Below are 11,512 nucleotides of genomic sequence, written 5' to 3' on the forward strand. Positions count from 1 at the left end.
AATGTACCAATTTCAAAGGTACAGTTTGATTAATTTTGGTAATTGTATACCAGGTGTAACCACCACCACGACCCAGATATAGAAAAGTTACTTACCCTTTAAAAGTTTTCCATCCCAATTTGCCCCAATTCAGTTTTGAGACACTTTATTGAGTTTTACTGCTTTCTCTAACATCGACTCTTCGGGTGATTTAGGAAAGTCACTTTACCTCTCTGGATGTGTTTTTGCTTTTATAACATGAAAAATGCCAGAACAGATGTGTTACCAAGGGCCCTTGCAATACTTTCAGAAAATGAGGGGGTAGGGTAAGGGCGGGGATCTCAGCCTTGCGTCCTCATTCTTCACACAGCACACGCATGTGGCAGATCCTAGTGGGAAAAGCCTGTGGTCGCACCAGAGAGAATTAGGTTTCCATCTCCTCTCTTGCTAGTGTGTATGTAACCTTTTGTAAGCATCAGCTTTCTCATCTCCAATATCAGGCTTATTAACAAGGTCTATTTGTTTACTGTTGTGAGGATGAATTGAGATGCACCGGCAGCCTTAAATGTTAGTTGGTATTTGTATTATGGCATAATAGAAAGGCACTGCATTCAACCATCTCAGTTACTACACGTTTATGCAGGCTGATTCTCACAGCCAAAACAGACGCACAAAGTACACCCACCCATTTACATACCTGGGGAAGCCCGAAGCCTCCCTTGCCTGCCTTCCTTACGGGCACAGAGAAAAGCTGCGCATGCGTGCGCGTGCTTCCAAAGCGCCTCGCTAGGGGGCGGAATGGGAAACAGGAAGTTCTAACGCCTGTCGTACAAGCGCGACGTAAAGCGGGTCTGCTTTATGGCACCCTGCTTCCGCCGTAAAGCGCCGTTGGCAATCCCGCGTGAGTGGGTTGACGAGACGACTGCCAGGTGAAAAACGCGGTTCTTGGAGGTTGGCTGACTTGACGTCTTCCCCATGGGCAAACGCGGGAGCCGGAGCCGGAGCCGGAGCCGGAGCCGGAGCCGGAGCCGGAGCCGGAGCCGGAGCCAGAGCCAGCTGCTCAACTCCCTAACTAAAAAGCAGAAGCATCATCTAAGGGATTTCGGCGAGGAGCATCCCTTCTATGACAGGTATGGAGAGGCAAGGCTGGGACCGGCGCTGCCGGCGTCCTTTCCCGGTGGGAGCCCGCGTGTCCCCGCGTTTGGTCCGCCGGTGCCCCGGGGGTAGTGACAGGGCAGCTCCCGCCGCGTGCCACGCTGCCCCGGCGCCGGCCTAGCTCGCCCGGGGATCCTGGCGGCTTCCCGCCTGAGGTGGGGTTCTTCGCCGGTCTTCCTACCCTTTGTTGAGCCTGTAGTTTTATGCTAGACGGCACGCCTCCTGTGTGGCGAGTGGGCAGAGGTTTTATAAGCTTGTGTTCGTTTTCTATGTTTTTAAAGAATTGCTTGGGGGCTTCCCTGGTGGCGCAGTGGTTAAGAATCCGCCTGCCAAGGGAGGGGACAGGGGTTCGAGCCCTGGTCCGGGAAGATCCCACATGCCGCGGTGCAAGTAAGCCCGTGCGCCACAACTATTGAGCCTGCACTCTAGAGCCCGCGAGCCACAACTACTGAGCCAGGTTGGTGCAACTACTGATGCCCGCGAGCCTAGAGCCCCTGCTCCGCAACAAGAGAAGCCACCTGTCGCCGCAACTAGAGAAAGCCCGGGCGCAGCAACGAAGACCCATAGCAGGCCAAAATAAATAAATTAAAGAAGTTAAAAAAAATAAAAAAAGAATTGCTTGGGACCCTCGACATCACCTATCTATTCAATGACCATGAGGAAACTAATGTTTGGGTAGTTGTGGGTTCCTCTCTAAGTGTCCAGACTCTCAGTTATGATCTTAGTGCTCATCCCACCCCTTTGGGCTGCTTTATCAACAGTTAGAGGGATAGTCTACTTAAGAAATTTGCTAGAAAAGGTGAACCCCGAGGGCTTTTATTTGCCAAAATTTCCCATCTTTTGGATGAGAGCCTGTTACTGTGTGACTGTAGTATTTGTCATGTGGTCTTGTTAGACTTTTTCATTCGTCTCTTATTATCTATTTGGCATATCCTTCCAAAACCTGTCCAAATGCATATGGAGTTTTTACTTGACAATAGATATAATGTATTTATAACGGTATAGTCTGCCATGTTCATTTAAAGTTGTATCATTAGACTTTTCCTAATTGCTACCTACTAGTAGTTAAAGTTTAACATTGCCTGTTTCTTCTCAGGGTTTCCAGAAAGGAAACAAAACCACAGACTTGTCAACTGGTAATGCTTTATACCTTCTTTATGATAGTAGATTCTGGACTGTTACTTTTAAGATTATATATGGTACTAAAGTTTGGCTACATTTCCACTCTCTTTGATTTTAGATGTAAGCTATATTTTAGTAATGTTGCTTAGTTTTAAGTGCAGATGTCTGTTAAAATGCCATTGTGATAACTAATGTAGTATAGAGTATGGAACTGTCCTGAGAGATTAGCCTGTTAGAACCTGTTAAGGAGGCTTACCAGAGGGCTCTTGGTGAATCCTAAGAGGGAATGTCATATTTGCTTAACATAAAATAGAGTGCAAAATCATCAAAGGTCTTATTTCATTACCACAGACTCAGAAATAAAGTACTTTTTTGTTGTAAGTTTTCCTGTTGCTCCTTTAAAGGTGCCAAATGTCTGACACATAGGTTAGATCGCCTTATAACCTAAAGCTCCATGTGTTTAGTTTGCTGTCTTCCCATGTGGAACATGAGCAGTTCAAAGAAGAGGAAGCGCTTCTAGAATCATAGCTAGATTAGCTGTTTGAAACAAATTTGGTGCTCGGTCTGGTTGAATAGATAGGATTGCATATTTGCAGAAAAGCTAGTTTTTATTTAGAAAAGTCTGAACTTGGTTCCACTGTGGGCCTGATGATAGTCGTGGGGTAGCAACAAGACCAGTATAATTTTTGTTTTTAAAATCCCCATTTTCCTTTTAGTCAGAGAGTTTATAGATACTTCAAGTTCTGAAAGTGAAGCATAGAGTGAACCAGAACAAGTTTCTGGTTACAACAGACTACTTGCCACATTAAAGGATGTCTCCAAGGAAGATGAGGAGGAGGAAGAGGAGGAAGACAGTGTTCTAGATGAGACAGAAATGAATCTTGAAGATGGCGATAGTGACGTCATTGTGGAGGAAGAGCTGGCAGTGGAGTCCACTGACATGCAGAAGAGTGAGTGTCTCTGATGTGGGTTTATCATCTTTGCAGGGACCACAGACAGATTGCCCCAGGGGCAGGGTGCCTTGTACCACAGAGCTGGGTGAAAGCACATGGATTCAAAGCAGAGATTCTTAGCATTGTTGGGCTCTGTGATATCTTCAAGAATCTGATGAAAACACAGGACCCTGTGGCCATAAAAATGCAGAAATGACATTTTTGCTTACGATTTCCAGGATTTCATCAATCCTACTTCAAATTCCCCTGATTGGGAGGAAAGGGAACATAATTCTGTTTTTGTAATGGTCTCAATTTATGAAAGAGATGATTGTTCCTGCCTTAGAGGAACCAAGTTTAATGGAAGCTAGACATAAAATATACAAAACTTTTCAAGCATCAAATCTGAATGGAACCGATAAATATAAGGTGTTAAAGAGATGCAAAGTGGTCACATGCTGCCAGGGTAAACGAGGGGAGGCTTCAGAGAAGAGCTGGGACTGAAAGCTGAAAGGGACTCTGTCTCACTCAGACATCTAGGTGACTATTTTTTTAAAAATTATCATTAATTTATTTATTTCTGGCTGCATTGTGTCTTTGTTGCAGTGCGCCGGCTTCTCACTGTGGTGGCTTCTCTTGTTGTGGAGCATGGGCTCTAGGCACGTGGGCTTCGGTAGTTGTGGCACACGGGCTCAGTAGTTGTGGCTCACGGGCTCTAGAGCACAGGCTCTGTAGTTGTGGCGCACGGGCTTAGTTGCTCGGCGACATGTGGGATCTCCCCAGACTAGGGCTTGAAACCACGTCCCCTGCATTAGCAGGCGAATTCTTAACCACTGTGCCACCAGGGAAGTCCCCATAGGTGACTTTTTAATTTAACTTTAAAATCAACTTTATTGAAGTATGAATTACATTCAACAAGGTGTACCCATTTTAAGCGTGTAATTTGATAAGTTTTGACAAATGTGTATATCTATATTGTCATCGCCAAAGTCAAGATACAGAACACTTCCAATACCTGCAACAAGTTCCTTCTTATCCTTTTACAGTCAGTTTCCCAGGCCTGGCATCAGGCAACCACTGACATGCTTTCTTTCACTATGTATTAGTGTTTCCTTTTCTAGAAATTCATATGAATGGAAGCATACAATAAGTACCCTTTTGCACGTGGCTTCTTTGGCTCCTCATGTTGTGACTCATCCGTGTAGCTCATATTAGTAATTCATTTCTTTTTATTACTGGAATAATAGTCCATTGTCTGAATATATCTGGGTAACTTTTTATATTCTATTATCTTAATGCGTACTTGCCTTACTGTATTTTTTTCTATACTTTAAGGTGTCACACACCATTCTTAGTATTTTCATTCATCACTTGGACTCGGATAAAAAAATCGTTGCCTCAGACTTAGGGATTGTTTTAATTTTGTTGGTTTTCCAGTTTTCTTTCATGTTTTAGGTTTTTAAAAATGAAAAGTTGGGCTTTTTAAATTATAAAAGTAATATATATTTACTGTAAAAATTTAAGAGGGTAATACAGTTAACGTATATCTCCTCCACCGTGGGATGAACACCTTTAACATTTTATAGAACCTTCCAGACTACTTTTTTATGGATATATGAGTGAATATATATTTGTGTGTATGTGCATAATGGCCTCATACATTTCTGTAAGTTACTTTTTTCTTTAATAATATAACGTGTGTAACTGTGGGTTACTGCCGCTAGAACCCTGGTGTCCAAACTCCCAGGCCAAATCTCCTTCTACTACATTACACTACCATGGGGAAGCTTAAAAAAGAAAGGGAAAGTATGAAGGGTGATTTTTCCATAAATTAAATCAACTTGAAAAGGCGCATTTGGAGAGTCAGAGAGTACTGATATTGTTAGAAAGAAGAAAGGTTTAAAAGCTGGTTAAATCTCATTCAAAAAAAATCCATATGTACCACATTGTAAAAAAGAGAAGGAAGACGGCGTTCATGATTACTGGGCTGGCAGGGTAGGGGACAGTTGCATGCTGGGGGTGGCTCTCGTACTGGCTCTTCCACTCTTCACACTTGTGCTCGGCCAGGGCCAGGGACCGCTGAGGGAGATCAGAGGAGAGGGTGGTGCCTTGGGGGTTCCAGGGAGTTGTGCAGCTGGCTCCCTTGCCACCCAGACTGCCCCAGGGTTCCCAGCCCCAAGGATTATGGAGCATCCCCACACCTGTTTGCTCTGCAGTTGCTGTTGTGCACGCATTTTCTCCTCCAGCACTTTCTGCAGTGTCTCCTTGGCCTTCTGCTCATAGCTGTTTTCCTGGTCTTCCATCCGTAATAGCAACTTATTCATTCCCCAAGAAGTGTATTTCTGTAAATTTGAGGCAATTCAACAAATACACATTGACCTACTGTGTGCTAAAGCCTGAGCAGGGATACAGAAATGAAAAGAAATTGGTCCTTGCCCACAGGGCAGAGATGTCCGTAATCTGGTGGACCTTCTTCCAGGCTGGAGGCAGGCAGGGAGAGTCCCTCAGGTGATGTGAGAGGTGAGTGGGGATAAAAAACTGCCCTGGGCATGCTGGGCCTTCTCCCCTAGGCCTTCCACAGGCATTTGAACTCCGACATTTCCAAAGGGAAATCATCTTTCTAAACCTGCTCCTATCTCAGTGGCCAGCATCACCCCCCACCCAGTCTCCCAAACCCTAAACCAGGGAATCATCCTTGATTTCTCTCTCACCTTCTTCAAGGAATCAGTTCCTCATCAAGCTCTGTCAAGTCAGCGTCTTTAACGGCTCCTTCGTTACCTGTATCCTCTATCCCTACTGCCACCTCCTTAGTTCAGACCCTAGTGACACTATTATATGGATTATATAGAGACTATGTATTATCTTCATGCCTTGCCTCCCTTCAAACCCTTTTCAGTCCTGCAGCTAGCGGGTTCTTTCTAAAACTTAAATCTGATCCCATCACAACCTGCTTAAATCTCTCAGTGGTTCTCAGTGTTCTAAGAATCAGGTCCAAACTCCTTGGCATGGTTCCTACTTACAAGCCCAGACTTTCATCTCATGCTGCCTCCATGCAAGCTGAACTGCTTGTAGGTCCCCTAAGCACTGTGCTTTTCAGCCTCTGCCTTTGCCCATAAAGCTTCTTCTGCTTAGAGTATCTTGACCCACGCTTCTCACCTGGTTAATTTCTACCCATGTTCAAGATTCAGCCCTAGAATCATAAATTCTGATAAACTTGGCCAACCATACCTACCCCCCGACTCTTTATGGATTAGGCAGTTTTACTGGTGTTACATAGTATCTATATTTCTGATCTATTGACTCATCTGTCTCCTTTAAGGGATTGTAAACTCCTTTGAGGCAGGGAGCATTTTTATTTTTGTATTTTTTGTATTTTATTTATTTATTTATTTATTTCTATTAGTTTCTGCTTTATAACAAAGTGAATCAGTTACACATATACATCTGTTCCCACATCCCTTCCTCATGCATCTCCCTCCCTCCCACCCTCCCCATCCCACCCCTCCAGGCGGTCACAAAGCACCGAGCTGATCTCCCTGTGCTCTGCGGCTGCTTCCCACTATCTATCTACCTTACATTTGGTAGTGTATATATGTCCATGCCTCTCTTTCGCTTTGTCACAGCTTACCCTTCCCCCTCCCCATATCCTCAAGTCCATTCTCAAGTAGGTTTGTGTCTTTATTCCCGTTTTACCCCTAGGTTCTTCATGACATTTTTTAAAAATTCCATATATATGTGTTAGCATACGGTATTTGTCTTTCTCTTTCTGATTTACTTCACACTGTATGACAGACTCTAGGTCTATCCACCTCATTACAAATAGCTCAGTTTCGTTTCTTTTTATGGCTGAGTAATATTCTGTTGTATATATGTGCCACATCTTCTTTATCCATTCATCCGATGATGGACACTTAGGTTATTTCCATCTCCGTGCTATTGTGAATAGAGCTGCAATGAACATTTTGGTACATGTCTCTTTTTGAATTATGGTTTTCTCAGGGTATATGCCTAGTAGTGGGATTGCTGGGTCATATGGTAGTTCTATTTTTAGTTTTTTAAGGAACCTCCATACTGTTCTCCATAGTGGCTGTACCAATTCACATTCCCACCAGCAGTGCAAGAGTGTTCCCTTTTCTCCACACCCTCTCCAGCATTTATTGTTTCTAGATTTCTTGATGATGGCCACTCTGACTGGTGTGAGATGATATCTCATTGTAGTTTTGATTTGCATTTCTCTAATGATTAATGATGTTGAGCATTCTTTCATGTGTTCGTTGGCAGTCTGTATATCTTCTTTGGAGAAATGCCTATTTAAGTCTTCTGCCCATTTTTGGATTGGGTTGTTTGTTTTTTTGCTATTGAGCTGCATGAGCTGTTTATAAATTTTGGAGATTAATCCTTTGTCAGTTGCTTCATTTGCAAATATTTTCTCCCATTCTGAGGGTTGTCTTTTGGTCTTGTTTATGGTTTCCTTTGCTGTGCAAAAGCTTTGAAGTTTCATTCGGTCCCATTTGTTTATCTTTGTTTTTATTTCCATTTCTCTAGGAGGTGGGTCCAAAAGGATCTTGCTGTGATTTATGTCATAGAGTGTTCTGCCTATGTTTTCCTCTAAGAGTTTGATAGTTTCTGGCCTTATATTTAGGTCTTTAATCCATTTTGAGCTTATTTTTGTGTATTGTATTAGGGAATGATCTAGTCTCATACTTCTACATGTCCCTGTCCAGTTTTCCCAGCACCACTTACTGAAGAGGCTTTCCTTTCTCCACTGTACATTCCTGCCTCCTTTATCAAAGATAAGTTGAGCATATGTGCGTGGGTTTATCTCTGGGCTTTCTATCCTGTTCCATTGATCTATCTTTCTGTTTTTGTGCCAGTACCACACTGTCTTGATTACTGTAGCTTTGTAGTATAGTCTGAAGAGGGAGCATTTTTAAAAAAATAAAATTATTTTTGTAGGCTTGGGGATCTGAACAATATTCAGTAAAGTCAAGTTTTAAAAATTAATACATTTGTATTTTTAGAATTTCTCCTGGCTTCAAGGTCAAAAAGAAAAAGACACAAGAGCAGCTTTGCAAATTCACTGGGGGTCTTGCCTTTCCAGTGCTTTTCATTTTTACGCCCTGTGATTTTTGGGAAAGCAGGAACCTTTTACTGTCGCTTCTGGGTTACCCAACTGGGTAAGAGATAGTCTAGATAATGCAGATTTAGAGTTCAATATCAAATCATTTCCATTTAGCTTTGGAGTCATCTGAAAATTTGGATTTAAATGTTGAGTGGGTCTTATGTTCTTGGAATTGTCATTAGAAACCAGATACAGGAGTTACTGGTTGAGATCATACATGGTTATGTCCAGGTTATTGGACTTAACCATGCTGGTCACTGACCAGCTTTATCCCCCTTTGAAAACGAGTAGACTGGCATTCTGGATTATATGTCAGTCTCTTACGAGCTTGGTTGGCATTACTGAAAAAATAAAAGTTGTGGATCCGCAAACCCATAGACTCTATAGGCTATGTTCCCCTGCAGAATTCTAACTACATGGCCACCTTATCTTCCTAACATCAAGTGGGAGCAGTCTGGCCGGTCCATCTCGTTCTCTTGATCTTGAGTCCTCTGCAAAAGACATCCCCCTTTTCTGCACCAGCACATACGTCACAGCCCTGAAGAAAGTGTAGACATCTGAGATACGTTAACAGTGGGGGAGGGCTGATATCCCGTGAACAGACACATAGATGCCTGTTAGACCTGGAAATTGAAAACCAGAGAGGCGGGGCCACACTGGTTTTGGCCCAGGCCACCAGCCACTGGTGTTCCCAGCAAAATGTTCCCAATGTGGGAGTTTGAGGAAGCAGGGAAAGGCAGGTGGTGTGAGTTTATTAGGACTTGAGGCCCTCAGCCTCGCACTGAGGCCAGCTGAACCCCCAGAGCGTGCTTCCTGCCCTCCTATGGGCTGCTACTCCTAAAGGTACTTGGTTTCAACAGTTATTTGTGCATCAGGTTAAAGACTGAAGGGAGAGGGAACTGCAAGCCTAAATTCTTCATATCATACGCCACCTCCCTTTCTCTTCTTATTATATAAGCAATTCATGTGAAAAACAAATAAGGCAAGCCAAACAAAACAAAATTACCTGAAATCTTGCTATCCAAAAGTTGCCATTAGTATTTTGGTGTATACTTGTTCCAGATTTTTCTTTATTTTTAACCCTTCATTAAGGCCATTGTAGTCTTGACAGATGATGCTGGCACAAGCACTTGAGATGAGACTCCTCTTTTTAAAATACTGTATTTGCATTTGGCTGAATTTGTCTCAGGCCCTGCCTTGCCTGGTCCCCAGCGTGGTGTTTTCTGCTGCAGTCTCTGTAAATTGGAGTTGGGGTGATGGGGCGGTCAGGCAGGGCTGTGTGTATCTGTGTCTGTATGAGGGAGGGCGGGCACACTTTCCAGTGTTTCTGGGCAACAATCAGGCACTCACTGCAGTTTCCTATCCCTCAGGCCTGGGCTGTGGAGACAGGGGAAGTACCAGGAAGGGGTGGACGACCCCGACCCAGCTAAATGGAAGGCCCAGCTCCGCTGTGCGCTCAACAAGAGCAGGGAATTCAACCTGATGTACGACGGCACTAAGGAGGTGCCCATGAACCCAGTGAAGATATATCAAGTGTGTGACATCCCCCAGCCCCAGGGCTCTATCATTAACCCAGGTGAGGCCCCAGCTGCTGGGGAGAAGGTGGACAGTGTGCCAGGTTCCGGGCTGGACCCTTAAAGCGATAGTCGACTTGAAAGTCGCCTCGCTTACAAAGTTGAAGACTGGTAAATAAAGCAAGAAATGCTGTCCCTAGAAAGAACCCAGAGAACAAAAGATATAAACTCAGCACAGTCTTCCTGCCCACCCAGTGGAACAGTAAAGCATTAGAAAGAAGAGGGGGTATTGAGTTCTATAAAAAATAACTTCTCTTGGGACTCAACACTGAGAACAGAGGCCAGGTAGTTTAGAAGAAGGAGGGCTTAAAACTTAGAAGGTCTGAGTTATAAACCTCGGTCTTTCCATTTCACTACTTGTGGGACATTGAATCAAGTCATTCAACGTTTTGAGCCTCAGCTTCTTCCACTATAAAATCTGGGTTCACATCTTTCCTGCGTATTTCAAAGGCTGTTCTAAGAATCAATTGCCATGACATTATGAAGGCTATTAAGTTCTCTTTATAAATGATGGGTAAGTGATCATTTAATTTGTATGGTATTTTTCCTAGGAGAATACCACCTGATCCCTATATTTACTCAATGTTGAGCCAGTTCCGACTAAGAGCCAGATAATTTAGACTTGACCTCCAGTGAATCTAGTGAGGCTCTGCCATGAGGGAAGGGTCTGTCTTCACAGTAAGCTTATAAAGGAGAGAAGCTGTGCTCCTTGGGTCCTTAGAAGGGATGCGAATGTGTAGAAAGGGGTTTAGAGTAGGAATTAAAAGGTTTCTAGGAGAAGGGAGTAGGGTCTGCAGCTCCTGGATAGGGGAGGGGATGAGAGCTTGCACTGGGGCTCCGTAGGAGGAGCTGGGAGTGGGCTGCAGGGATGACAGTGCAACGTGAGCGCCTCACTTTTGACCTTTGTGTGTGTGTGTGTGTGTTTCTCGGGTAGGATCCACTGGATCTGCTCCTTGGGATGAGAAAGATAATGGTGTGGATGAAGAAGATGAGGAAGGTGAGCTGGACCAGTCACAGCACCACGTTCCCATCCAGGACACCTTCCCCTTCCTGAACATCAATGGTGAGTGGGGTGGGGGGTGGGACCGAGGCATGGAGAGGATGTAAGGGGCTTTGATTTTGCAACCGTTGACACCATATCCACCATTGCACTGGCACCAGCGACCAGGCCCTGGGGCCAGGCTGCCAGTCTGTTAGCAAGTAGGAGTCATAGGCAAAGGCACTCCGTAGGCATAGTTATCCCAGTGGGGTGGCTTCTAGGCAGAGAGAGCATCTTCTGAATCTTACGTGATAATTCAGAGAAATTAAAAAATTAAACTCGTTCTCCATCCCGCATACAAATACACAAGCTGTTACAAATTTTGCTGATTTCCTTCAGGCGAAGTGCAGGGAGCATTTTCGTGAATTGTAGGCAAACTCTTCTGCTATTTCCCTCGGTACAAATTTTCTGTCACTGCCTTAACAGCCTCTGCTAAGGCCGTATCATGGGAAACTTGTGGCCCTACAGCTCTTAATACTAGGCTCTGATACAATTTCTCTACTAGAGACTTTTATCTTTTTTAAATTAATTAATTTATTTATTTATTTATTGTGGTACGCGGGCCTCTCACTGTTGTGGCCTCTCCCAT

General features: G+C 44.0%; 1 long non-coding RNA gene and 1 pseudogene across 2 annotated transcripts in view; one reads left to right on the forward strand and one right to left on the reverse strand.

Annotated features, from left to right (window-relative positions):
- Positions 1-11,512, reverse strand: part of LOC308610804 (centrosomal protein of 78 kDa-like) — a 573,086-nt pseudogene that overhangs the window by 336,929 nt on the left and 224,645 nt on the right. The window lies entirely within an intron of this gene.
- On the forward strand, positions 874-3,241 carry LOC308610808. Its single transcript, XR_014014653.1, has 3 exons — positions 874-1,109; positions 2,231-2,270; positions 2,973-3,241. It is a non-coding gene; the product is annotated as an uncharacterized lncRNA (long non-coding RNA).

The sequence above is a fragment of the Mesoplodon bidens genome (assembly GCF_964165515.1).
Source record: "Mesoplodon bidens genome assembly, contig: HAP1_SCAFFOLD_126, whole genome shotgun sequence".
Classification (NCBI taxonomy): domain Eukaryota; kingdom Metazoa; phylum Chordata; class Mammalia; order Artiodactyla; family Ziphiidae; genus Mesoplodon; species Mesoplodon bidens.